Here is a 26,786-nt window from a genome sequence, read left to right on the forward strand (position 1 = left end):
TTCCTTTTAGAGCAAGACTGCCTTAGTTAGGACTACTAATGCTGTGTTGAAACACCATAACCAAAAGCAAATTGAGGAGAAAAGGGTTTATTTGGCTTATGCTTCAACCTCATAGACCATCTGAAGGAAGTCAGAACAGGAACTCAAGGCCAGAACCTGGAAGCAAGAACTGATTCAGAGGCCATGGAAAAACATTGCTTACTGGCTTGCTTTCTATGACTTACTCAGCCTGTTCTCTTTTCTTTTTCTTTTTTCTTTTTTTTTAATGGCATAATCCATTTTATTGTTTCTTTAATTAATTAATTAACTTGACACCCTAGTAGGAACTTCCCCTCTCTCCTCCTCTTCCAGATACCCCTTCTCCCCTCCTCCCCTTCTCTCCCTTCTTTCTGTCTTTCAGAGAAGGGGAGACCTCCCATTGGTCTCAATCCACCTTGGCACATCAAATAGGACTGACAGGGCACATCTTCTTCTATTGATGCTAGACAAGGCACCTCACTTATGGGAAGTGATCCAATGGCAAACAGAGTCAAAGACAGCCCCTGCTCCTGCTGTCAGAGGTCTCACATGGGGATCAAGATGTATATAAATGTTAGATATGTATGGGGGGGGCTTACATTTGTCCTCCCCACACCTCTGAATGGCTGCTCTCTGGTTGGTGATTCAGTCTCTGTGAGCCCCTATGCTTAGATGATTTTGTAGGTTTTCTTGTGGTGTCCTTGATCTCTCTGGCTCTTTCAATCTCTCCTCCCCCTCTTCCATAAGATTCCTCAAGCTCTGCCTAATGTTTGGCTGTGGGTCTCTGCATCTGTTTTCATTAGCTTCTGGGTGAAGCCACTCAGATGGCAGTTATGCTAGGCTCCTGTCTGCAAGCATAGCAGAGTATTATTAATAGTGTTACTGGTGGACTCTCTATAATGGCATGTGGCTCAAGTTGGGCTAGTTATTGGTTAGCTGGGTTGAAGGTTTTGTGTGTGGGTTGATGTCCCAGGAAAATGCAAATTAAAACAAGTCTGAGATTCCATCTAATACCCATCAGAATGGCTAAAATAAAAAAGTCAAGTGATAGCACATGCTGGCGAGGTTGTGGAAAAAGGAGAACACTCCTTCATTGCTGGTGGGAATAAAAACGTGTACAAACACTTTGGGAATCAATCTGGTGGTTTCCCAGAAAATTGGGAACAGTTCTACCTCAAGACCCAGCTATACCACTCCTGGGCATATACCCAAAAGATGCTCCATCATATATCAAGGACACTTGCTCAATTATGTTCATAGCAGCTTTATTCATAATAGTCAGAAATGGGAAACAACATAGATGTCCTTCAACCAAAGAATGGATAAAGAAAGTATGTTAATTTACACAAAGGAATACTACTCAGCTATTAAAAATAAGGATATTCTGAAGGTGCTTAACCTGGGATGTATATATTACAATTTTGCTAAAAATCCTACTTGGGAGTTTCGTTGAGTTCATCATAACTTTTCAGACAATCTCCATGCCTCACTTATTGGCTGAGGATTTTAACAGGGTGGTACAAAGGTAGCTAGTATTTGGAATATTAGTAAGGAAATAGTAGGAACTGCTATCAATCACACCTAGAAAACAATCAGAGTGATGGTGGAAGGTTTGGCTTTTAGAAAAAGGTCCGTAGAAAATGGTCAGTAGTTAAAGGCTTTTTGGAGAAATATGGCAAGATGCTCTAGTTGAAGGTATGTTTTGCTTGTAGTACTGAGAATTGAACATAGGTCTTGTACATGCTAGGCAACAACCCACTGAGCTGTATTGCCAGTCCTTTACTTCTGGTTTTCTCCTCTTTTCTTTTTCCTCCTTCATTCTTTTATTTTTTTTGAAACGGTGTCTCATATTTCTAGGTTGCTTAGGCTGGCCTTCAATTTGTGATCTTCTCCTCAGCTGCTAAAGTGGCTAGGAGTACAGATTTTGCCTCCTGATGGCTCAGCTATGAACACATGTTTTTGGTAAATTAAAGATAAAGGAATATGAATCATATCTGGGGGCATGAGACAGTGTGATAAGTTGAGGTCCAAACTTCAGGTGGTAGAGTATTTAGAGGAACTCAGATTTACATATGCTTCTTAAATTGTAGTGATAAAATGTGATATTATTAAGCATTTTTTTTCAATCAAGATTGAGACTGAATTACTCCAGAAGGCTTCTTGGCATAATCTTTACTTGTACTTACTCTGTAGTATTTGTAGAGACATGAAAGAAGGGAATAGTAACTTCCTGTCCCATCAAACCTCTACATTTTCCCTGCGGTCAAAATATCTGTATTTTTTTAGAACATAGACTGAGAATGTTATACCCTTTGGAAAATCTGCAAAAGGACTTCCCATTGATAAATGGGTGAGTCTTTGCCTCGGAGGATTATAAAATATTGTCATTAATATTATATGAAGGCCTTGCTCATCCTATCAAGTAACTTGTTTGTTTTTAGTAATGTGACTGGGTTCATGAATGTGTTAATGTTGGGTAGTGAGTCCACTCAGCTCCATTAGATGAAAACTCTGCCTTTTACTTCTTTGGAGTCTCTCCAGAAGAGGAAGGGCAGTGTGGTGTACAATTTAGATGAAAAGAATAAAGTAGAGTGTTTTTCTCCGAGACTCCAAAGTTAAGTCTTAGAAATACCTAATATCAGTACAGATTGTAGTTGACCAAGAAACATACTGGAAGAAAATATTTAACTCTGAAATTTATAAAAAAGATAAATAATAGTCATGGACAAGGAAGTGAAAACATGGATCAAAATTAAACATTAATTGTAAAGTACTGGAAACATCTTTTACTCTTATAAACTATAATCGAAAAAAAAAACTATAAATGAAGTCTTGTAACTTCAAGATAACACAAAAATCAGACTTTTCTATTTTCCTAGCATGGATGTAACTATTTTCCTAACATGTATGGCACACACATATTGCATATAACTGTGATATATATATATATATATATGTGTGTGTGTGTGTGTGTGTGAATAAAAATACAAACCCATCACTATTATGGCGTTCTCTCTGTTCCACCACTGTTCCCTTAAGCACCAATCCCTAGTAGTATGAAATGTCCCCGTAGGCTCATTGTTTGAATACTTGATCCCTAGCCAGTGGTACTGTTTTGGAGTTTTATAGACTTTTTGAGAGGAATTGGTCACTGAAGACAGGTTCTATAGCATGCTCTACTTGCTGTCTGTTTAGTTCCTCCTGTGTGCGGTCACAGTGTACTCACTGGCTTATGCTCCACCATGCCTTCCCTTGCATGGTGGACTGTATTCCCTCCAACTGTGAGTCAAAACAAACCTTTCCACCTTTAACCTGTTTCTTTTCGGGCAGTCAGGCCCAGCAAGTGCTAAACACACTCCTCTATTGCATTTTGGTTTAGGGGGGCTTTGAAAACAAATTTTAAGCAAGAAACACTTAAACAGTCATCAAAATATATCCTCTCCATGCTGGATAGTTTTTTGCCAATTTGACAGAAGCCAGAGTTAACTGAAAGGAGGGAACCTCAACTTTTGTAAGATCAGGAAGCAGGCATGCCTGTAGGGCATTTTCTTAATTAGTAATCAGTGGGGGAGGCCCCAGCCCATTGTGGGTGGTGCCATTCCTGGGCTGGTGTTCCTGAATTCTATAAGAAAGCAGGCTGAGCAAGCCAGTAGAAAAGCCAGTAAGCAATACTCCTCCACCGCCTCTGCATCAGCTCCTGCCTCCAGGTTCCTGCCCTGTTTGAGTTCCTGTCCTGAATTTCTCTCATGATGAATGGTGATTGAAAATGTAAGCCAAATAAACCTTTTCCTCCCCAATATACTTTTTGGTCATAGAGTTTCATCACAGCAACAGAAATCCTAACTAAGACACTTTCCATGGTTGAAGATGTTTTGAATTTACCACTCAGCATTTCTCAGGTACATTTAAAAAGCTTTCAGGATGCCCACTGTAAACCCAAACACTATGATATAGTCTCATCCATCTTCAGAATGTAGAAAGAGAATCAATATTTTAGTTACAGGTAATTGAATCTATAAGTTAGCTTCCAAGAGATCTACTACAAGCAAGAACCATTTTTTAATTAATACAACATTTTAGGAACTTATTCTTACATAACTCCTCACTGTATACACTTTTTGGATATTTATTAATAATCTGTGATAGGGTTAAGTATACATTTTTTTTTTTTTACTAGAAAAGTCCAAATTGAGTATGTTTGTTTAAATAAAGAAAGAACCACAGAGTGGATTGGGGGTTAAAGGATTAGGTAATGAATAAGAGAAATAGATGCAGATGAAATATGACTTCCTTCATGTGGTACATTTCAGGGAATCTTTAATTCACCTGAATATGGCCATGAGTTATGCTCAGAGTATTGTATTAGAATTCCTAGTAGAAAGGGATTTGGATCTGCATTCAAAGTTAAATGTGGTTAGACAGTAAAATATTGATTGCTCACCACAAACAATGCAGCAGGGTATCTAACGCTTGTTTTCCTTGTGGAGCATAATAAGGTAATTAATTTATCTCTAGTTGAGTTTTATTTGTGAAATTTTTTTTCAGTAATACAAATTTAAATGTGTTTTGTGCATGTTTTCAAACAGCTCAGTATTTATGCTATAATAACCACGTACAGTTTGTGGCAGAGCTTTGATAACCATCACCTTAGAAATGGGGATACTTTTTTCTTCTTTTAAGTAATAAAATCCAAGGCTCAGCAGTAAAACAGCACTCTGGATATAAAAGCTAATGACTAATAGGAGAGTTCTGACCCTCTGAATTGCGTTTACTGTTCACCAATGATTATGTCATTAGGAATGAATTAGATAGTCAATGAGGTGAATCTTCAAATCAAAGCTGCCACTTTGAAAATCTCAATAATCCGCTCACTTGTAGGACGAGGCTAGTATTTAGCAGCTATTACTGTTCCGTTGCTGGGGTTATGCAGCCATGAAAAACAGTTTCCTTACGGTCTTTCTCTCATCTCATTTGCTTCACTGTTGTGGAGTAACCGCGATCCTTTTTAAAGGTAGAGATGTCTGATTATTTACTTTGATGTGAACAGCAAGCTAGCGCCAAGCCAGTGCACTATTGCGGAACTAAGAGGATCCAGCAGAGGTTAGAGGACTGTCCTCCAGGGTGGGCGTTCACAGCGCAGCGGCTGTGGCTATGCAGAGCTTGTCAGTGTGCACAGGTCCTGGGCTTTAGCACAACAAACACAGCACAACAAGGAAAAAAGAAAGTGCGTGCTCTAGAAATATTGATGGATGAGGATACTTGCTCCTGATTCTAGTTTGTGCCATTTTTACTAGACAGAAGCACAACGACTATCTTTTTGTGTCTACTGGAAGAATTATTTTTTTAATATGGGATTTTGTATATTCTAATTTTTAATGGTAAAAGTAGCACTACGTTTCTCTGGATATTTAACCATTTGTGGAAACTAGAATCACAGTGAAAACAGTCGCCATTTATTGCCTATTTCTTATGCCAGGTCTCATCCTGATCAGGCCTTACTGCTTGCTTATAAGATATGTGTTGCCATAGCCTCTTCTCAGATGGTAATAACTGAGTCTATGCAGCTGGTGAATTGCTGAGGTAAAAACTTCATGCCAGTTCTCTTGGAATGCATGCTCACTGAGGGCAGGGACTTTTTCATTTGTTTACTTCTGATTCTTTGGTGTACAGAATAATCCCTGGCACGTTAAGATACACAATGAACAGCTGCTAGATGAAAGGGCAGAGATACAGTTTATTAGACAGCATCTCTTTCTCTACCTTCTCATCAGCACTGGAGCTTGTTTAAAGACGCTGAGCTCCACAGTCTCTGAAGTAATCAACACAATAGCCAACTCCCCAAAAACTAAAGCCTGGAACTTTCCTCTTGGCTCTCAGGCTCTTAGAAGTTCAGGATCCACTGTGAGTATATAAAAGGACACACACACACACAAATATACACCATATACAAACAGACGCACTGAGATACACAGGCACACACATATGCACACACAGTGAGATACATAGGCACATAGATACAAAGAAACACACACAGAGAGAGATAAACAGACACACACACACACACAGATGCACATACAAGGTTATACAGACAAACACAGTTACACAGGCTTAGAAACACAGAGACAGAGTCATGCACGTGTGTGCTCAAGCACTCGTGAACACCAGCCAGCTTAGTTATACCTGCAGAGTTTGCCTGAGGAGAACCATGAATTCCCCAATAAGCACATCCACTTTTTGAGCCCTAGCCTGGAAAAAGAAATGTCCCCTGTATTCCTGAGTGCTGTTCAAGTATCCTGGTTTGGAATAACACCATGAGGCAGAAAAAAAAAAAAAAAGCCAGATTATTATATAGCTATCTGCAGCCTATTTGATGTATCCCTGGTTGGTTTTCTTACCTATAATTTATTCCACTTTTTTCTGGTTACAGCCCTTGCTTCCTTTGGGAAACCATTTCTGACCTAGCCAACTCCCCGTGTCCCAGTCCATCCTTTTCTATAGAAATTAGTTTAAAGATAGATGAACGACTCAAATTGGTTCAATTCAAGCCAGGTCCTTCTCTTTGAAGAGAGGTCTGTTCTTTTTGCACTACTGAGCTGGTAGGACGTTAGTTTGAAGCTGTTAAAGAGTGGAAGAAATGCATCATGAATAGGAGTGGTGGCCTTGGGCCTGCAATGCCAACTCTGGGGAGGGAGTGGGATTACTGAAAGCTTAGTGCCAGCCTGGTGTACACAGTGAGGCATTATCTCCGTAGGTATAAAGATTAGTGACTTAATTCTGTAGAACGCCTTTTCTTGGAAACTCGCTCTTTTGGGAACATGAAGATTATCTTAAGGGTGGGGCAGGGATACTGAGTACCAAGTGATTCAATAAGCATGTCCTAATGTAGTATGTTTTTTTAAATACGGAGGGAAGTTTTTTATTTGTTTCTCTCTGTAGCCCTGGGAGTCCCAGAACTGTCTCTGTAGAACAGGCTGGTCTCCAACTCATAGAGATCCACCTGCCTCTGCCTCTCAAGTGCTGTGGTTAAAGGCCTTTGTCACCACCACCAGTCCAGAGGGAGAGTTTTAATAGCCACCATGAGGACAAAGTAAAAGATGTTTTCAAAAATGCCAAGTTAAACAGACTTAGTTCCTTCAATTGTTAGTTCCTTTAGAGAAAATGAATTTCAAAGAGGGTTGCTGCAGAGTATATAAAATATCCCAAACATTAATTTATGAATTGTGGAACTTGAACTCAGAGATCTACGTGTCTCTGTCTCCAGAGGGCTGGATTAAAGAAAGGCATACACCATCATCGCCAGGTGCTGAGGGAATTCATAACGACGTTCTCTGGAAAGGAGGTGGTACTGAGTTGTTGACACTGTCTATCAAGATGGAAACAGAGAGTTTAGTCTTCCCCCCTCCATGTCTAGGGAGCCAATAGATTTTTACCAGTGATGCTGGGGAAGAGCGAGATAGAGAGAGAGAGGGAGAGAGAGACACAGAGAGAGACAGACAGACAGACAGAGACAAAGAGGCAGAGAAAGGAATGATTCAGCTTGTTAAGTCGCTTAGAGCTTCAGTTGGCTGCCTGCTGCGAAGAGGCAGGCACTGCCCTTTACAGATGCATAATATAATGTAGTTGGGGACTACATTAATAGTTGGGGTTAGGCTTAGACTGGATGGTGTCAGGAGTACACAAACTTTACTGTCCTGCTCAGTTCCCTTGGCCATACTTTGCAAAATACAATGTGGTTGCTACACAACAGGGCTAAGATGTGTTTCCAAACACACTTCACAGCAACGGCTTAGCAGGGATATGGCGAATATTTTGTTGCCCTGAACTTGTCACTTACAAAATAAAAAGCACAGCATGGAGCTTTCCTTCCACAGGTAAGAATATTACTCTCCGTCAAACTGAAAAAATTTCATTTAGTCCATAACCTTTGGAAAAAAATAAGAAAGAAAGAAAGAAATATTTTAACTGGTCCTTTAAGATTAGTTCTCTATTCTTTTTAAAGTATATGCTCAAGTAATTTATTTTCTGGGTATGCCTTTTGAGAAAAATGACCTGTCAAAACAAAAGTCTGGTGTTTTTTAGTTATCTCCCTTTGAAACACGATTTTTTTTTCGCCACAATAAGATATATCCAATTAATGTTCTTTAGAGCAAAAGACTTGCAATTAAGTTCCTATTTCAAAGTTAACCTATCTGAAGGACAGAGGGTTCACTTTAAAACAATGTCCTTGATTCTAGTCTCCATCATTTGCTCATTTGTAATGAGAAATACTAGGTTTTAAAGACTGAATTGTGTAAAAACCTGGTGAGTTCAGATCTCATTTGGAAACAGGTGACCTTGTACCACTAAATGGCTTTAAAAGTTGCTCCAAGCAGCCCCCAAATGCACAAAGAATATGTTATCATCTTTTCCTCTTAGAATTTATAGATTCTCAAAGCCACTGGAGCATTTGTTTCTTTCTAAGATTTCTGCCATGCAGAGCCTCTTTTCCTGGCCAGCGAGAGGCCTGCATACTTGCTCTTTTGTTTTTTTGGAAGCAGAGCCTTTCCTGTTAGCCTGGTTTATCTGCAGCTGCAGTAATTAGGTGGATGGTGAATTAAACAGGTTACACCTGAGTTAGTTGAGAGCTTTAATCTGCCCGCATGAGTAGGAAAATTCTAAGCTTCTACTGAACTGAAAACCCAATTCACTGAGAAGATACAAGGTGACAATGGTCGTAGCTAATGAGGTTCTGTTGGAAGAGATTGAATAATCATTTAAAAATCCGTTCATTGGCTGATCCAGCTGTCAGGGCAAGGCATCACCACACACATGCTGGAGGCCTCACTTCTGAGCTGGGGTTCGCATAACCCTCTGAAGAATATCTACACCCCAGTCAACAACCTCAGCTTACCAATGGGAGTATGACAGACCTGTCTTTCTTTCTTTCTTTTTTTTTTCTCATGAAAGTTCCACAATTATGTTCTTTTTTTATTAATTACAGTTTATCAACTTTTTATCTCCCCTGTAGCTCCCTCCCTCCTCCCCTCCCAATCCTCCCCTTTTTCCCCCACCCCCATTCTCCACCCATGTCCCTCCCCAAGTCCACTGATAGGGGAGGTCCTCCTCTCCTTCCTTCTGATCCTAGTCTATCAAGTCTCATCAGGGCATGGAGATAACCTAGAACCCCTGCACAGATGTAGCCCATGGCAGTTCAGTGTCCAAGTGGGTTCCATAGTAATGGGAACAGGGCCTGTCTCTGACATGAACTGATTGGCCTGCTCTTCGTTCTCCTCCCCCTGAGTGGGGAGCAGCCTTACCAGGCCACAGAGGAAGACCATGCAGCTACATCTGATGGGACCTGTGTTTCTTAACCAAATCCAAAGTCTGCTTTTGGCTAACGGTATTTTGTATTGATGGATAAAATGGCTGCTCTGTCTTCTGTTTGTTTCTAAGAGCCAGCAGCAATCTCTTGGCATCAATATACACAGCAGGTTTTCAAACACTCGGCAGCATCGACAGCATCTGCCCTGCCCCTCTGGTCGAGAGCGCCAGTTCAGTGGTGAGATGCAGCCCTTCCTGTGTTTAGGCTCAGCACTGTGGGCTAACTTCTGCCTTCAGAACACTTGCCTCTTGCTTGGTACTAGATTCACCGATAAGGCCCAGGCCACTGGACCAAATCATGGATTTGCTAGATTCTCTGAATGGTGAGATCCGTGATAAGCCTTTGTACACAGAGTCAGATTAAGATTTAGAACATAGCCAATACGTGCTTCTGTACTGGCTAACTTCGAGATCTTAGTAAATGCTGTAATTTTAGCTTTAATCATCCTTGTCTATAAATATTGGGATTATATTTTGACCACTTGTTACCAGAAAGATAAACAGTTCGTTAATAACACTCACTGCTGTTTCTAATATTAAGCACTCAGGGGTCACAAACTTGCCCTCTGAAGATGTCTACGCCTATATTGTATGGTGGATAACTACACATATATGGCTGTTACTTTTAAGTTACTGTACTCACTGCTCATGGCATAGTTTACCAAACTATTCAACATTCCTTTTGGAGGTATCTGGTTTTCTCAATTTGCTTGAGAGTGGCAATTCGAAATAGAACACAAAGCTGAATTTGGGAGCTTCAAATGCACCCATTGTGTCCCTTTTTGGTGAACCTTAGATGGCTGTAGATATTTGTGGCAGCAAGGACCATGATATTTTAACTCAAAGACTCATAGTTTTGTTTTACACCAAAGGACACACGCACCCTTATCTGCCCTTGTGTACTTTGTGGTACTCGAGCTGTTCTTTATTAAGCCTCTATGGGGTGCAAAACCCTATGGGGGGGGGGAGCTTGCACACCAAAACCGTAACAGCAGAGCATCTGGGATTATGTGCTCCGCTTTACAAGTGAGGAAGTGGAAGCCTGTGGGCGGTACAATTTTATGTGGACCTTACAGTATACTGCATGCAGTTCTTCTGAGTTCACACTAATTCTAGAAGATTCTGGCACTTTTCGCATTTGCCGCATAATCATGTTGTTGAACTTATCTATAAATAAATAAATTGGCCATGCGTTTATTTGCTCATTTATTTGTCAGCACTTACTGTCCTGGCAAGTATCTCCACACCAGCGCAGAGTAGCAGGACTGTGAGAACTGACATCCTCGTTCCTGACCTGACATGAGAGACTTGACTTCTGTCTTTTCATACCAGGTTCAATGTACACTATAAATTGTCATAAATGGCCTGCTAGTCTTAGCTTGCTGAAAAATCATACATAGCTGTGTAGTATTTTATTAATTTTTTGCTACATCAATTGTGAAGACCACACAATTATTTTTGGAAGCTAGTTCTTTGAAGGAAGCAATTCTCACTTTTCAGGGTTTCTGAACTTCTGAACTCGAATTAGTTCAAAAAGTACTTACTGTCCTCTCCATTACAGGGACTCTGACGGATGCTAACAATAGAATTTGAAGCAAAATAGGTAGAGTCTACCTCAGTGGCTGTCATCCTGGGGTCAGGGCACAGATGCAAGTCTTAGATTTGGAAATTATACTGATATTTCATATTAATTCTGATGATCAGCTTTCTTTGATTTTCCAAGTAGCACAAACATCTGCAAAGATGATCATTTGCTTGTTTCTTTGTGGTAGTTACACTCAATACATAGCACTGGTAAATGCTAAGCAATGACAATTGGAGGGAATATAAATTTGTTTGTTTTTTTTCTTTTTTTTTTAATTTTTCATCAATTACACTTTATTCATTCTGCATCCCCCCATAAGCCCCTCCCTCCTCCCCTCCCAATCCCACCCTCCCTCCTCCCTCTGCATGCATGCCACTCCCCCAGTCCACTGATAGGGGAGGTTCTCCTCTCCTTTCTGATCTTAGTCTATCGGTTCACATCAAAAGTGGCTGCATTGTCCTCTACTATGGCCTGGTAAGGCTGCTCCCCCCAGAGGGAGGTGATCAAAGAGCAGGCCAGTCAGTTCATGTCAGAGGCAGTCCCTGTTCCCATTACTAGGTCACCCACTTGGACTCTGAACTGCCCTGGCTACACAGTAATGGGGCACATCTAATGTTTCATCATCGGCATACATTTTTGATAGCTAATTTGAAGGCTATTAAAGAAATTTTTCTATTTCCAACTTAAAGGGTTTCCTTTAAATTAAAAATTTTGATTTAAAAATAAATTGTTGATTTTTTTCATATAACATTGACATTTGTCAATTTTTACTTGTTAATTTAATGAGTCTCATGAATAAACTGTAAATATTGCAACAATTCCACATATAGATGTGTACACACAATTAAGCCAACCATTTAGATTATACAAATATTGTGTTTAGAATCTATGTTTTAGAATTTTAAAAGCTTACTTATTTTCATAAGCGTTTTATCTGCATGCATGTTTGTACATGTATCTGCATACATGTTTGTCCCATGTACATACTTGGTGGCCAAGGATGCTAGAAGAGGGTGTGGGATGCCCTGGAGCTGGAGTTGTAGGCAGCTGTGAGCTTCTGGTGTGGGTGCTGGGACTGGAATTGCAGATGATTGATCACCCAGGTGGGTGCTGGGTATTGAACCTGGCTCCTTTGCAAGAGCAACAAGTGCTCTTAACTGCTCAGCCAACTCTCTAGCCTGAGGACATTCTTTTCTTAAGCATGACATGATCATCAGCAACACACTGACATATTACTGCTGGCTAATCCTCAGGCTCATTAAGGTTTTGTCTGTTATTGTCACCCTTTTTTTTTTAAATGTATAACATGTAGCTTTTTTGTAAAGTTTATTACATGTAGAATGGTGGATTACTGAAGCTTTAAGTAATAGGCCTTTAAACTATCCCTTAATCTGGGATAATTTTCAGTCTTTCCTGTACTGTCTTGACCTTTAAGCTTTTAAGGATGACAAGACAGTTATCTGTGGGCTCTTCCTCATTTTGGGTTGTCTGTTGTGTTATGATTTGACTCAGTTATGCATCAGTTATGCCATGTCTTCTCCCATGTGGTCCATCCCCTCCACACACTTGACTCTGGCTTTCATTTCAGTTTGTCCCTGAGAGTTCCCCAATTGTTAGCCTCCTTTGCCAGCTTGGGTTCAGACACACCACACCAAAAAGCCTTCCTTCCTTCCTTCCTTCCTTCCTTCCTTCCTTCCTTCCTTCCTTCCTTCCTTCCTTCCTCCCTCCCTCCCTTTCCTCCCTCTTTTCCTCCCTCCATCCCTTCCTTCCTTTCTGCCATTGGAAATAGATTCTTCTTTCATACATTATACCCTGATCACTGTTTCCTGTCTCTGCATCCCTCCCAGTTCACCCCAACTTCCCCTCTCCCAAAACCACACACAACAAAACAAGCTACAATAAGACAAGGCAGGAGCCCTTATATCAAGGCTGAACATAGCAACTCGGTAGAAAAAAAAAAAAAAAGAGTCCCAGGAGCAGGCAAAAAAGTCAGAGACACAGCTGCTCCCACGATTGGAGTCCCACAAAAACAAGCTAATAGCCCACAACATATACACAGAGGACTTGGTGCAGACCCTTGCAGACCCTTGCAGGATCCATGCTTGCCAATTCAATCTCTGTGAGCCCATATGAGTCCTGTGTAGTTGATTTGGTGGCCCATGCCAAACATTCTTTTTTTAATTAATTAATTTGTTTGTATTTATTACAATTTATTCACTTTGTATTTCAGCTGTAGCTCCCTCCTTTGGCCCCTCCCAATCCCGCCCTCCCTCCCTCATCTCCTCCCATGTCCCTCCCCCAGTCCACTGATAGGGGAGGTCCTTCTCCTCTGCTGTCTGACCCTAGTCTATCAGGTCTCATCACGACTGTCTGCATTATCTTCCTCTGTGGCCTGGGTAAGACTGCTCCCCACTCAGGGGATGGTGATCAAAGAGCCAGCCACTGAATTCATGTCAGAGACAGTCCCTGTTTGCATTACTAGGGTACCCACTTGAAGATTGAGCTGCCATGGTCTACAATAGTACAGGGGTTCTAGGTTATCTCCATGCATGGTCCTTGGTTGGAGTATCAGTCTCAGAAAAGACCTCTGTGTCCAGACTTTTCAGTTATGTTGCTCTCCCTGTGGAGCTCCTGTCCCCTCCAGGTCTTTCTATTTCCCCCTTCTTTCATAAGATTCCCTGCACTCTGCGCAAAGTTTGGCTATGGGTCTCAGCATCTGCTTTGATACTCTGCTGGGTAAAGTCTTTCAGAGCTATCCTGTTCCCTGTTTTCTCCCTCTTCTGATGTCCATCCCGTTTGCCTTTCTGAATGAGGATTGAACATCTTACTCAGGGTCCTCCTTCCTTAGCTTCTTTTTTGTTTTTCTTCCTTAACTTCTTTAGGTGTACATATTTTAGTATGTTTATCCTATATTATATGTCTAATATCCACTGATAAGTAAGTATATACCATGTGTGTCTTTCTGCTTCTAGGATACGTCACTCAGGATGATCTTCAGAACAGCATTCTTAAGGGATGCTCTTATCACCCTGCTTGGGCTATGACTTCTCATGCTTCGGTACTCTCTTGCATGTTTGCTCTTCTCTCTCTCTGAATTCCAATAGCCTCTTTCATGTTATGGCTCTGAATAGATTCCTCCTAGCCTCATAAAGCTCTCATTCCCTGTGCTCAGTCACACTTCTACACAGAACTACCTGTCTGTTCCGGGTACCTTGCTGTGAACTAGGGAGCCTGCCCCCTTTTTCCTACCCATGTCATCTCCAACAGGAACGCCTGCTCTTTCATGTTCTGCTGGGTTCTAATGGCTTCCTGAACAGTTAAGTACTGGAGCAGTTAGAGGAAGGGTAGATTCGAGCAAAGAGGAGAAGAAGGAAAAAGTGTGAAGTCAAGGAGAAAAGAGGAGGAGAAGAAACACAGATTTACAGTAAGAAAGCGTTTGTTTACTGGTTTAGATAAACACAATGGTGTGCCTAGCTCTATGAGAGGGATCAGGATGCAGTTGGCAGAGTGTGGTATAGAGGAAAGCAAAACTGGTTTCCTAACCTCAAAGCATGGCCTGGTACTAAAGAGGCTGGAACACACTGATATGAAGCACAATTTTCTACAGAGAGGCCTTGTTGATAAGCCTGCCTAACTTGCAATCGGCAGCACCCTTCAAAGCCTCTGCATCAGTTCCTGCCTCCAGGTCCTGTCTTGTTGCATTCCTGCTCTGACTTCCTTCAATGATGACTAGCAATATGGAAGTGCAAAGCAACTATACAGTTTTCTCCCCAACTTGCTTTTCACTCACGGTGTTTGATCACAGCACCTCTCCTAGCCTCTTTCTACATTCATTCTCCAGGGTAAAAATGTTCACTTTTGTATTGCAACCAGTGCTAACTTTTTTTTTTTTTTGTCCAAACATTTTGGTTCCCAATTTTAAAGACAACAGTTCCAGGTGGTCTGTATCTTCCCATCTTTTAGAAGCTCCTGTTTCCTCTGTCCAGGTGTTTGCCTCACTACCTCTTAAGTGAGGCACTTTTTTTGCCGACTTCTTTACTTCAGTGTGTGAAGTGCACTGTCTCCCCTATTCTCTATCTCTTTCAACGTCCAGCTGGCAAAGTACTTCCACTAGGGACTCTCCTGTCTTCAGGACCACTGTATTCTGCAACAGCGGCTCTCTGAATGACCTGGTAGATATGGAGCTCTTCTCTCAAAGCTCTTGATTCCAGAGGTCTAGGTTGAGGTCTAAGAGTTTGCATTGTCATCAAGTGCCTAAGGATGCTGTTGTTCTTGTCCACCTGGAGGACCATTGCTCGAAAGCAGCAAGTTGCATCCTCACCTAACTTGTTATTCAGTGGTCTGGTCATCCTTTTATTATGTCACATTACTGAGACACAACTTTGAAAGTGACTGGCACAGAGTTGGCAACAACCTGGTAAATCAACCTGGTAGAATCACAGAGCTAGAAACAGCCTGTTTGGATAGGGAGCTGGGAGTCAGGAAGATCCTGGTCCTTCTGTGAGGAGTGTGGCTATACCTGCCTTTGTCCTTGTTGGTGGAGCTCTTTCCTTTTATGGGCCCAGGCTGGTTCTAGCCACTTCCTGTAGTCTGCTGAGGCTCCCCTGGAATGTGGTTACAAGCAACAGCCATAACTGGGTGCTTGCAGCTGTGACTTTATGCAAATTACCCCTAACCACTGACAGCCACTCTCCTGTCAGAGTTTTGCTTCACCTGTTTCTCTGTTAAACTCCTAGAGTGAATTCTCCTGTATTGGCCCAAAGCTTACAGAGTGAAGTTTGACCGAAGTGTCATAACTGTCTTCTTGCTTGTTGGTTTATTTCCATGTTAGGCAAACAACAGAAAGTTCCAATTCCAGTTGTTTCTTGCCTTCTGGTTTTATTGTTGATCTCTCTTCCGTGTTGAATCAGGAGTCATTTGTACTGAATTATGTGATTCCAGCACTTTCATGTCTCTACCTGGTGCTTTGAGCCCTTACTACTACATTTCCTTACAACCTTAGATTACATTTCAATGAAAACTTTAGGAAATCAAACTTGCTTGCTTCTCTTGGGAAAGCTGTTGTGCTGAGAGTTGACAGGCTTTGAAGTCAGAGTCAGGGATCAATTCAACATGGCAATTCTTAGTTTCTTTGCCACATGCCTTCAGTGTTCCCTGCTAAGAGAAGTACCGTACAACCTCTGGCCCAAACTACGATTTTCCACACAACTTCTTTTGGCGACTGAAACATTCCTGTGGATGATGTGACCAAAGTTTGCCCCGTCTTTCCACACTGGCTGTGGGTCCTCTGCCATGGCCCTTAGGGTATGGCTTGACACTATTGTCTTACTTACTTTCCTGTTTTTGTAGTCAAATACCTGACAGGAAGGAACTAAAGGGAAGCTTTGTTTTGGCTTTCCCAGTCTGAGAAGCCAACAGTCCTTCATGGTAGGACACTATGGAAGAGCCAGTGATAACAGTAATAACCCGGGGAACACCTCGAATCTTAGAGGATCAGGAATTGGAGAGATTGGACCAGAAGCGGTGCCCAGCTGTAACCCATACACCTTCCCTCACAGCCCTATGCCTGCCAGCAAGGTCACAAGCCCAAATGGTTTCTCACATCACCATGGCAACAACCATCAGACATAAATACCTCTGGGAAATATTTCACATTCAGTCCACAGCAGATTGAGTCTGAAGTGACCCTACAGGCTCGGGTTTTGAGTGCATGTTCTTCAGTTGGTGGGGCTGTTTGGGAGCCTTTGGAACCCTTAGGAGGTGAGGTCCAGCTGTCGGGCAGACCTTTGAACCTGAAACCTGTGCTCTCTGCTTCCTCTCCTCCAGATGTGAACAGCCCCACCTCATGCTTCCATTGCCTCAGATGGAGTCTGTCTGCCATGCTTTCCCCACTATGAAGGACTGAAATGGTCTGAAATGTGAGTGGAAATAAATCCTTCTTCCTTTAAATAATCTGTATCAGATAATTTGATCACAGGGACACAAAAGTAACAATACAACAGGCCTGATGCTCCAGAAACAATGTCACCCTGAATTAAAGCCAAGGGTGTGTTGAATGGTTCTGGACCAATCTACAGATCACTGAGGGTCAAAGTAGAAGCTTTTGTGTGTATGTGTGTGTGTGTGTCAATAAGTAGGTTAACAGGAAGTCATGAGCTCGGATGACTCTCCAGAATAGATTTCATATATATGTCTATATACTATTTTTGGGGTTTTAGAAGTTTTCTAGAGATGCCAACCTCTACCTTTCTGGGGGACAAGGAGATTCCAGTAATCCTAGATTACAATGTAAGAAGTCTGCGTGATCTCTGAGAATTCTCTTACCTTTGAAACCCCAGAGTCTGTTGACACTAGAACCTTATCTCCAGATAATACGTGGAGATGTCTTTTTGCATGTCTTAGGTTGTTTGTCTTGTCTGTTGGTCTATTGTGTTTGCTGCAACTCTTTCGCTAATATAACACGTGATGGTTACTGAGCACTTGCTATGGCCCTTCCCTCACCCAATTCTTATAACCCTTAAAAGAATTGCCATATCATAGATGAAGAAATTTGGGCTTGGAGAGGTGACGTCACTCACAAAACTACGCAGTAGTAGAGCTGACAGTCTAACCCATAGAGAATACATATACCTGCGTGGGTGTGTTTACCTCTGCTTCAGACTCCTGTACTTGAGGAGCCTTTTAGAAACTCACAGCACATCTGTGGGAACCATAAAGGGCTCATGAGCAGGAGGATGCATAGAGAGAGGGAATGCAAAGTTACCAAGAAGCCCAGCACATGGGCTGGCTGTGGGTCCTGTTTCCTACTCACACACACAGGACTGTTTAAGCCTGAATGAGGTTTGTGGCTCACTCACTACACACAGAGCCTCAATAACACCTGCTACCGAGCCATGGAAAGGGTGCCGGGCTGCCTGGCTGTTTGCTTCATGAGCTGCTTTCAGAGGGACTCAGCTCAGACTCCTGCAGGTTCTCAGCACCACCCTCACCCTTGGGCTGAAGCAGAGAGAGATGTGCTGTGTGAGTACATCATCATTTTCCTTCCACCGACTCAAAAGTATATAAATTATATTTTCATTGTGACAAAATGCCTGGCAGAAGCAACTTAAGAGAGGAAGGATTTTATTTTGGTTCACGCTGCACATATTACTCTGTTATGACAAGAAAGGCATGAGGGTTGGCTTGGTTATTAGTGGTGGGAGCGTGATGGTAGCTGACCCAGAAGCAAAGAGCTCAGGCTATAACTAGAAGTGGATAATTACCTCCTAGGCCCACTCCTGGTGACCTACATCTGTGGGCAAGGTCCCACATCCCAAAGGTTCTGTAGCCTTCCAAAATAGAATCCTAGTTGGAGACCACACATGCGTTCAACGCATGAGCCCGTGAAGGATGATTCACATTGAAACCATGGCCTCTGGAGATAACACAAACTTCATCTGGCCTGGAGGAGTTTACTTCCTGTGGGGGCCAGTTAGTGCAGACACTGAAGCACAATTGGCGATGAACTGTAAGCCTGATGCTTCCTCTGCAGGAGCTGCTCACCTAGAGTTAGGCCCTGCTCGCTTCCTCTCAGAAATGAATAGGTCCAGGACTGGGCCTATGTCTGGGGAAAACATTTGCTTGCTCTGGCATAGGAAAACCAAACCCTCTTCTGCTGCTGATGGTTGTCCCATCTGTATATGTGATGAAGGGTCACAGAGGTCAAGTTCAGTGAGTCAAGGATGCGTGACTACTTGCTTCCCTCTTCAGGATTTACACTAATTTTAATTTAGTTGTTTTACACTAATTAAATAATTAGCTAATTAATTAATATTAATGTTTTCTAGATGTATCTGTTGACCCACATTCATACCTAGTGTTCAGGAAGATCAGAAGTGGGCAAAGTTCTGATTTGTACCTGAAATTACAGATGGCTGTGAGCTGCCTTGTGGGTACTTGGAACTGAATCCGGGTTCTCTGGAAGAACAACCACTGCTCTTAATAACGGACTCATTTCTCCAGCCCTCACGATTTTTGTTTTTTGAAACAGTTTCCTATGTCTTTCAGGATGACCTTGAATTTACTATGTGGCTGATTATGACCTTGATTATGACCTGGTTTATTTATTTATTTATTTATTTATTTATTTGCTTTTCCGAGACAGGGTTTCTCCATGTAGCCTTGGATGTTCTGGACGCACTTTGTAGACCAGGCTGACCTCAAACTCACAGAGATCTCTGTGACTTCTCTGCCTCGCTGAGTGCTGGGATTGCAGGCATGTGCCATTGTGCCTGACTGAATGTCTGATCCTTTTGCCTCTACCTTACAAGTGTGTCATGCGCCTCTATGCTTGGTTTCCTTGGGCTGGGGATGGACCCCAGGGCCTTGGCATATTAGGCAAGTGCTCTGCTAACTACACAACTCCCCCAGACCTGGAACTTATGTTATTTGAAATAATAAAAGGTTCTTATTGCTTATATTGTTTTGTTTTCCCGTGATGCAATGCAAAGCAAACAATATGAAGAGAGCAATATGAATATGAAGAGATTCTGCTAGGTAAGTCTTAAGCCAGCTGCCTTGTCTGTTCTGCAGTTCCTCTGACATTTGGCAGCTCCATTTATTGCAGTTCATGCCCTTGAGCTCCATGCTGATTGGTGTGATACAGAAGGAGCATGTGATCCCCCCCGGAGGCATGCAGAGATCACGTCTAGAACTTCTCTGTATTTGTGAGCAGGGCCCCTGGTTGGCCTAACTTCCAGTTACTTTCTAGCAGTGTGACCCAAGGTATGCTAACTAGACTCTGGGCCTTGGCTTTTCATCTGCACAATGGGACTCAAGCAAGTTCTGTTTAAGAGGATGTAAATATTTTATTACAAACTTCCTGGCCTATGCTTACTTCCAGTCTGCTCTTGTTCCATTTCCTCTTTCATTCTGGTCTCCTAACCCCCCTCTTTGTCTTCACTCACCCCTGGATATCTACATTTGCTGTTCTCTGTATGAGGGGTGCTCCTTTTTCTTTTTGGTAAACTTCTATTCATCCCTCATGCTCTCTGTGTGGGTGTCCCTTTCCTGAATTCATGTGTAGATCACCTTCCATTTTGGTTTTCATAGAACCATAGTTCCTTCTGAGTAGTTATCATGGGACTTGACTACTGTGCTTTTTAATTCATGCTGTTCACCCTCATTAGCCTGATGACCCAAGACCACAGAGATCATATCTAGGGTTTACATATGCTCAAGATAGCCAAGTCATTGGTTTGCCTGTATAACATTCGACAAATTTGCTAAATGAATGCATGAATATGCAACTGTATGATTATCACCAGGGGCTGTCGTTGTCATGGTGCACTCTTATCAGACCCAGACATTTTGTATTTCCTAATGTTCTATTGAAAAGTATCAATAGGTTTTCCTTCACATAGGCTGCAGAGGAGCAGGTAGTAATGCATTCCTTCCCTTAGCCTCAGTTTCCAAATTTATGTTGAGTTAGATCCTCAGTTCTCTAGAATTTACACAACCATCCAAATGGTTAAGTCAGAGAATAAACATGGCGCTTGGTCTTGATTCGTTACAACTTCACTTGAATATTTGGGAACAAAGAAGAGAATTATATCACTAATAACACACACACAAACGTTTCATTGAATAAAAGTATAAAGCGTGCACTAACTTTAATACAATATCGCTCAACTCAGGTGTGCATCGGTGTGTCAGAATCACCTAAGGGAGCCAGTTGAGATGGCTCAGCAAAGGGACATAAGATTCGCCATCTAAGTTTCATACTTGGAGCCCATGTCAAGGTGGAAGGAAAGAACTGACTCCACAAAGTTGTCCTCTGACCTCCACATACGCCATGGTATGCATGCTCCCACACATGCATCTCTCTCTCTCTCTCTCTCACACACACACACACCCAGAGAGAAAGAGAGAGAGAGAGAAGAGAGAGAGAGACAGAGAGACAGAGAGAGAGAACATAACAACCAGAAGCACCTAGGGGGCACGTGCCTTATCCCCAGAGATTTGGTTTCGGGTGGCCTAAAGCAAGAATGTATCCATGGGAGCACAGCTCAACTTTCCCGCTTTGCTGTTGGACCATTTGCAGGGGTGCATTCATAGGTCCTACCTGGCTTTGACCTTCCTCTCACCTTTATTCAGCATTTCCAAAATGCTACACTCAGGCCCTTGCAGAGGCTAACTCCTCCTCACGGGAGACATTCATTCTCAACCTGGGCAAGCTAAACCCATGAGAAGTATCAAGGGTGCTGGAAGCCATCCCTGGTTCCTGTTGATATGCCTTTTTCTGTGTGCTAGAAATGAGTGCATCTAAACTGGCTGATGTAAGAAGTGATCATTTCTGCCCAGATTTGTGGCCAGGCCTATAAATGTGAGAGCTGTCACAGCCCTCTGGCTCTGTGTCCAGACTGTCTCCCATCTGGCCAAGGCCTGGACTTAATTGAGCAGGAGTCTAACCCTCTGCCTGGGCTTTTGTTATCCTGTAGCCTGCACAGTGGAGGAGGGAGTGCTTTTCTCAGTAAAGCATCCCTGTGCTTGGCCTTTCTGAGCTCACATTCAGAGGCCTCCATACGCAGCAGACAAGGATGCTATGAAAATCAAATGTGTTTTATTTATAAGTCCCTGTACTCCTCCTCCAACCTCCCAAAGAAAAAAAATTGCAAGCAGAGAATGCAAATAATTTTTCAAATCGATCGTTTTATGAAAATGCCTGTTTTTTTATTCTATCTTTTTTAAGGACTAGAGAATCACATAAACGACAATTCCAGAAACCATAGATTTATGACTTTTTTACTTTCCAAATATGTTGGCACAGAGTAAAAAAAAATAAAATTTTGTAATTTTGGGAAGAGAATAATGTACTTTTTTATTAAAATGGAAATGACACACTGCTGCATATCTAAGTTGATTTAGCGTTTTTATTAGTTATATAACTGTTTTAATACCTCGCTAACTATTGCATTCTCCCTTAAGGTTTCCATTGTTCACATACCCTGGAAACAAATTGATAATTCTGAAAAAATAAAGTATTTCTTGGTTGTTTGCTAACAGCAGAATAGCAATCACTCACCACAGGGTTACTACAATGGGCACCATTATATCTGGGTCCTTATCAATTCCACTATACGGGTAAGTATTATTGCTGTGTACCGGAACTCCTTTGGTGTTATTGCTTAATTTTAATTGTGATTGTAAAATGTGAACAATGTAGATCTTTAAACCACAATTAAACACCTGCTATACTTGTTGTCTGTTGGCATTTAAAGATATATTGAATATTTAAAAACTGCTGATTCAGATATTTCATGGAGCATAAAAGTAGGTTTAATTTGAGAGCAAGTACCGGCTGAAGCAAGAGGAAGTTATGAGAAAGTTTTTGGAAGTCAGATAGGTAAGTCCAAAGCTGAGTTTGATAAGAAAGTGTAGAGCCCGTCGAAAGTGAAATCATTTTCAGAGTGTTTGTTGCCTCTGCCTGCAGATTTCCCTTAGCCCTGGGAATCTGACTCTGTCCCACTGACAACTTGTTAATGAAGAACCTCCTGGAAGCACCTGCCCGATGTTGATGAGATATTAATAGGAGAAATAACGGAGTTAGGGAGGCGCAGGGGAGGGTGCTGAGCAGAAGGGGTAATGATCTCAGGTTTCAGCCTCAGGCCCCAGTCCAAATCAAAAATGAAAAACAGGAGGTCGTGGCTTTCCAGGCCTAAATTGGGCAGATGAAGGGGGTTTGAAGTTTCCTAAAAGCTGTATCAGACAGCATTGTTCCCCAAGCTCGGTCTGCAGCCTCCAAACTAACGGCTTTCTTTTCTTTTCGTTTTCCTGATGAGTAGGTGGGTTCAGACATCACCTCCATCATCATAATTAACCATTTACACAATGTCTGCTAATCACTGTGCTAGGCTTTGAGTTTCCAATCGCACTCAAAACAGTGCTGTCTGCCTAAGCTTAGTTTCTCTGGAAAATAGCATATCTTGTTTTAATTTCCCAGAAGTGTTTTTATAAACAGTGAAGAAGGGAGCAGCGTGGCTGGGACAATGCAGTAATGAAAGAATTTTTCCTCAGAGAAATAGGGACCTCAGGTTGCACGTGAGGAGCAGGAAAGAATAAATTATACTGGGATATATTCTATCTAAGCTTAATTTTTTTATTTACAAAAAAAAATCAGATCAAAATAGATTTACAAATTCCAACTTTCCATTTCAAGTAAGCGAATCTGAGGGTGGGGGACGAGCCACCTCGGGTGTGGGGAGGGTCATGGGAGATGAGTATGCTTTCTGCAGAGACTGCAAACATTCAGCTGCAAGGACCTGGCAGAGGAGCATGACCCAGGCGGGCAAGGTCTGATGAGTGGGAGGTGTTTCAGGGTGGGCCTGTTAGCGGGATAGCCACGTTCCCAGGATCTGCACAGCTCAGCTACCCAGGAAGAAGGAAGAAGGACTTCGGTAAACTGGGAACTGGTTGACTATGGGTTAAAATTAACCACTGGACTTGGAGGTGTGCCCTGGCTCCTCTACCTCCTCAAAACAGCATTGTTTAACATCTGGCATGGGAGATGCGGGGGGGCTGGGGGGGACGCACAAAAATTCTTATCTTCGCGGCCTGGAGTTGGAGTTTTGTCTGGGGTAGAGGGGCCTTGCCATGAACATTTCTGTACATATAACACCATAACTTGCTGTTATTCTCCTACCCACTGTCCACCTGACCCCTTTTCCCCTATAGTTGCTGCCCTCTGTCCACACAGCTCTACCTCTGTATTATGTGTGTGCATTTGACAATATATGCCAATAAATATATTTTTAATCTAGAGTCCACACGAGAAAATAAGTAATGTTTTATTTTTAATCTCTTGTTAATTATTTTTCCCCTTACATTAGACCTGTTTCCCATTAGCTCTCTTTTGCTTTCATGTCATATATATATATATATATATATATATATATATATATATAAATATGTGTGTGTTATATTTAAGCTTAGATTTTACATATGAGATAAAAAATGGAATATTTGTGTTTTTAAGTCTTAGCATGATAAACTCCAGTTCCAACTGTTTGTTTTTGCAAATGGTATAATTTAAATATTTTTACAGCTGAATAAAACTTCATGGTGTGTGGACATATATAATTTGTGTATATATTATTAGCAACTTTACATGTTTTGTAGCTTTTTATATTTGTTTGTTTGTGTTGTGTAGGGTATTATGCACATATATGAGTGTGGCAAGTATGTGCTATGGTGCACATTCCGAGTCAGAATAACGTTTGGGTGTTGGTTCCCTCCTACCATGAGGAACCTGGGGATGGAAGTGAGCTTAGTATATCCCCTTTGTGGTGCTGTGTATATGTTCCATATTTCTCCATATGTACTATAGGTGAGGTACTACGTGCAGGCTGTATTCATAACACCTAGGCAAACAGTTCCATGTACAAGACTTGTTCTCAAGAAGGCCACCACGAGAGAAGGAGAAGGAGCTGTCTAAGGTGCTGCCAGCCCTCTCTCAGGCCTGAGCTACTTAAAATGCTGTTTTTTGACCAGCACTAGTCTTTTCTGCGGAGTATTTGGAAACAAACAGCAAATACTCAGAAAATTTGAATTAACAAAAGCATAACTTTGTTGAACATAGTAATAGAGATTTGGGCCTATATTTTGTATGTCTATAACAAAATGTAATTAAAATAGCATTCGAATGCTATTTTACAAAATATGTCTCTAACAGAAACAGAAAAGTGGAGCAGCCCCTTACCAGGGCATTATGGGAACCACTGATTTAGACTGCTGCCTCAGGCCTGTGAGATGAGGTTGCTGTGAGAGTTCAGGAGTAACACAGGATGCACTTATTGCTGCTTATCGGCGTACGCGCCATGTTGATACACTCCCAGGAAGACGCTGCTTCCCCACCCTTCCAGAACGTGAAGGAAAAGATACGAAGGATATGCGGTTCAGCATATTTGCCAATCCCAGCTGCAGTGTGGAGGCATATGGGATGCTTAATTTGGGCAGAGACCGCAACAGCAGGCAGCCCTTGAAGGATGTACGACTTAACTGCCCTTTGGTTTCCAACTCTCTAGTTCGCTTGCCTTAAACAACCCTCATATGGAATGAGTTTGTGCATATGGACTACATAATGGCAGGGACATTGCAGAAGCTCATGTGTGCAGGTTCATGGCGGAGCGACCGGGGAATGCCCAGGAGTCTCTTTGGTGTGCAGCTGATCACCCAGCTGATCACCCAGCTGATCATTTCATGATGAAAATTTAGCTCACCGACACAACCTAGATCTGGTATGGTTAGAATTGCTTCTTTGAGGACTTCAGGGTTGAAGGTTTCGGTTCACCCCCCCCATCAAGGGTGCCAGAATATAATATCACAGGACGCTATGTACAAAGGGCAAGACCTTTGCTACTTACTAAAGAACAGCGAAGGATTAGTTATGCAGGATTGAATGTCAGCTGAGAAATGAGCTGTATAAAGGCCTTGAACTGTTAACATCAGCAGTTAGTATAGGCATGGATAAGGTAGTCTGGAGGGACGAGCATAAGTCCAGAAAAGGAGTTACACCCATTTACTAGACACATTTACACAGCAGAGGAGCTGATGGGTCAGAGGAGAGCAGTCCTTTCCTTCAGGCCATGCTTGCTGTCCTGGGGCTTTCTAGACACTCCCATTTGTAAAGCACCACTCAGCGCTCACTAGTGCTGACCCTCGTGTAGTGACTGGCACCTGTTATGGGCTGGGTACCGGGTGGAGCCCAGATGAAAATATCGGTGTATGTAAACACTTATAATCTGCCCTGAATGGGCTCCTTGAATATTTGATCCAAGAGTGGATGAAATAAAGAAGATAAACCAAAAGTGCGATGAAGTTTATGCCTCCAGACGCTAAGCGCGCACACAGTTAGACCACCCACAGTTTAGGTGTCTAAGCATGTAACGTTACATAGCATTATTGTCTTGGCTGTTAGTGATGATGAGAAGTCATAGAAAGAATGCAAATTTGGTTTGGGGAACACTTGTGTCGAAGGCCGTCACTATTGTGTCTAGTTTCCCTTCTGGGAATCTGGAAACAAGCTCTTCACAGGATATAGGGCTGTCTTCAAATGTTTTCATTTATCAGCAAATAGGATTCGGATGTGCTATAATCATTTCTTTTTTTTTTTTTTTAGCACTGGTACCACTACACTGAAGGCTGGGTTTCTGGCCCAGGCCTCACTTTATCTGACAGCCTCAATTAGACCAAGAGATCAGAAACCAGCCAAGCATACTTCATGTGAGTGTTCACGTGTTGCCAGTGACACCTGACATGTAAACTAATCGAGAGGGAGAGAGACACCTCTGAATATTGGCCTCACCGTCCACCAGGCTAGAGGCCTGACAGGAGAAGGGAAAGCCACCTTTGCCTATGGACACCAGACTCTCCCTCAGCCTGTTCAGTCAGAGTCGGAGCCACTCAGAACTCTGGGTGATCAGTGCTGCATGGGGGCCTCATCACTAGTTCTGAGGCTCCCAGCATTTCAGAAGGAGGAGTTAGGTGCTGTTCTGTGCAGGCTGGAAACAGCCATTCCTGGACTATCCAATAATGAATTATATAAGACAATTCAATAAATCTTCATGCTCCACCCTCCCATGTGCTTGTGTTTGTGTTTCTATATATGCATGTGTGTGTTTCTGTGTGTGTGTGTTTCTGTGTGTATGGGTGTATGTGTGTATGAGTATGTATGTGTGTTTGTGTGTGTGTATGTTTCTGTGCGTATGTATAGGTATGTTGTATGATTGTGTATGTGTTTGTGCATGTGTGTCTGTGCATGTATTGTGTCTATGTTTGTATTGTATGT

At 42.2% G+C, this 26,786-nt stretch overlaps 1 long non-coding RNA gene across 1 annotated transcript; it reads left to right on the forward strand.

Annotated features, from left to right (window-relative positions):
* Positions 1–7,797: 7,797 nt before the first annotated feature.
* On the forward strand, positions 7,798–26,563 carry LOC132648229 (uncharacterized). Its single transcript, XR_009586599.1, has 3 exons — positions 7,798–7,889; positions 16,790–16,881; positions 26,118–26,563. It is a non-coding gene; the product is annotated as an uncharacterized LOC132648229 (long non-coding RNA).
* The last annotated feature ends 223 nt before the right edge of the window (positions 26,564–26,786 follow it).

Source organism: Meriones unguiculatus, chromosome 16 (genome assembly GCF_030254825.1).
Source record: "Meriones unguiculatus strain TT.TT164.6M chromosome 16, Bangor_MerUng_6.1, whole genome shotgun sequence".
Classification (NCBI taxonomy): Eukaryota; Metazoa; Chordata; class Mammalia; order Rodentia; family Muridae; genus Meriones; species Meriones unguiculatus.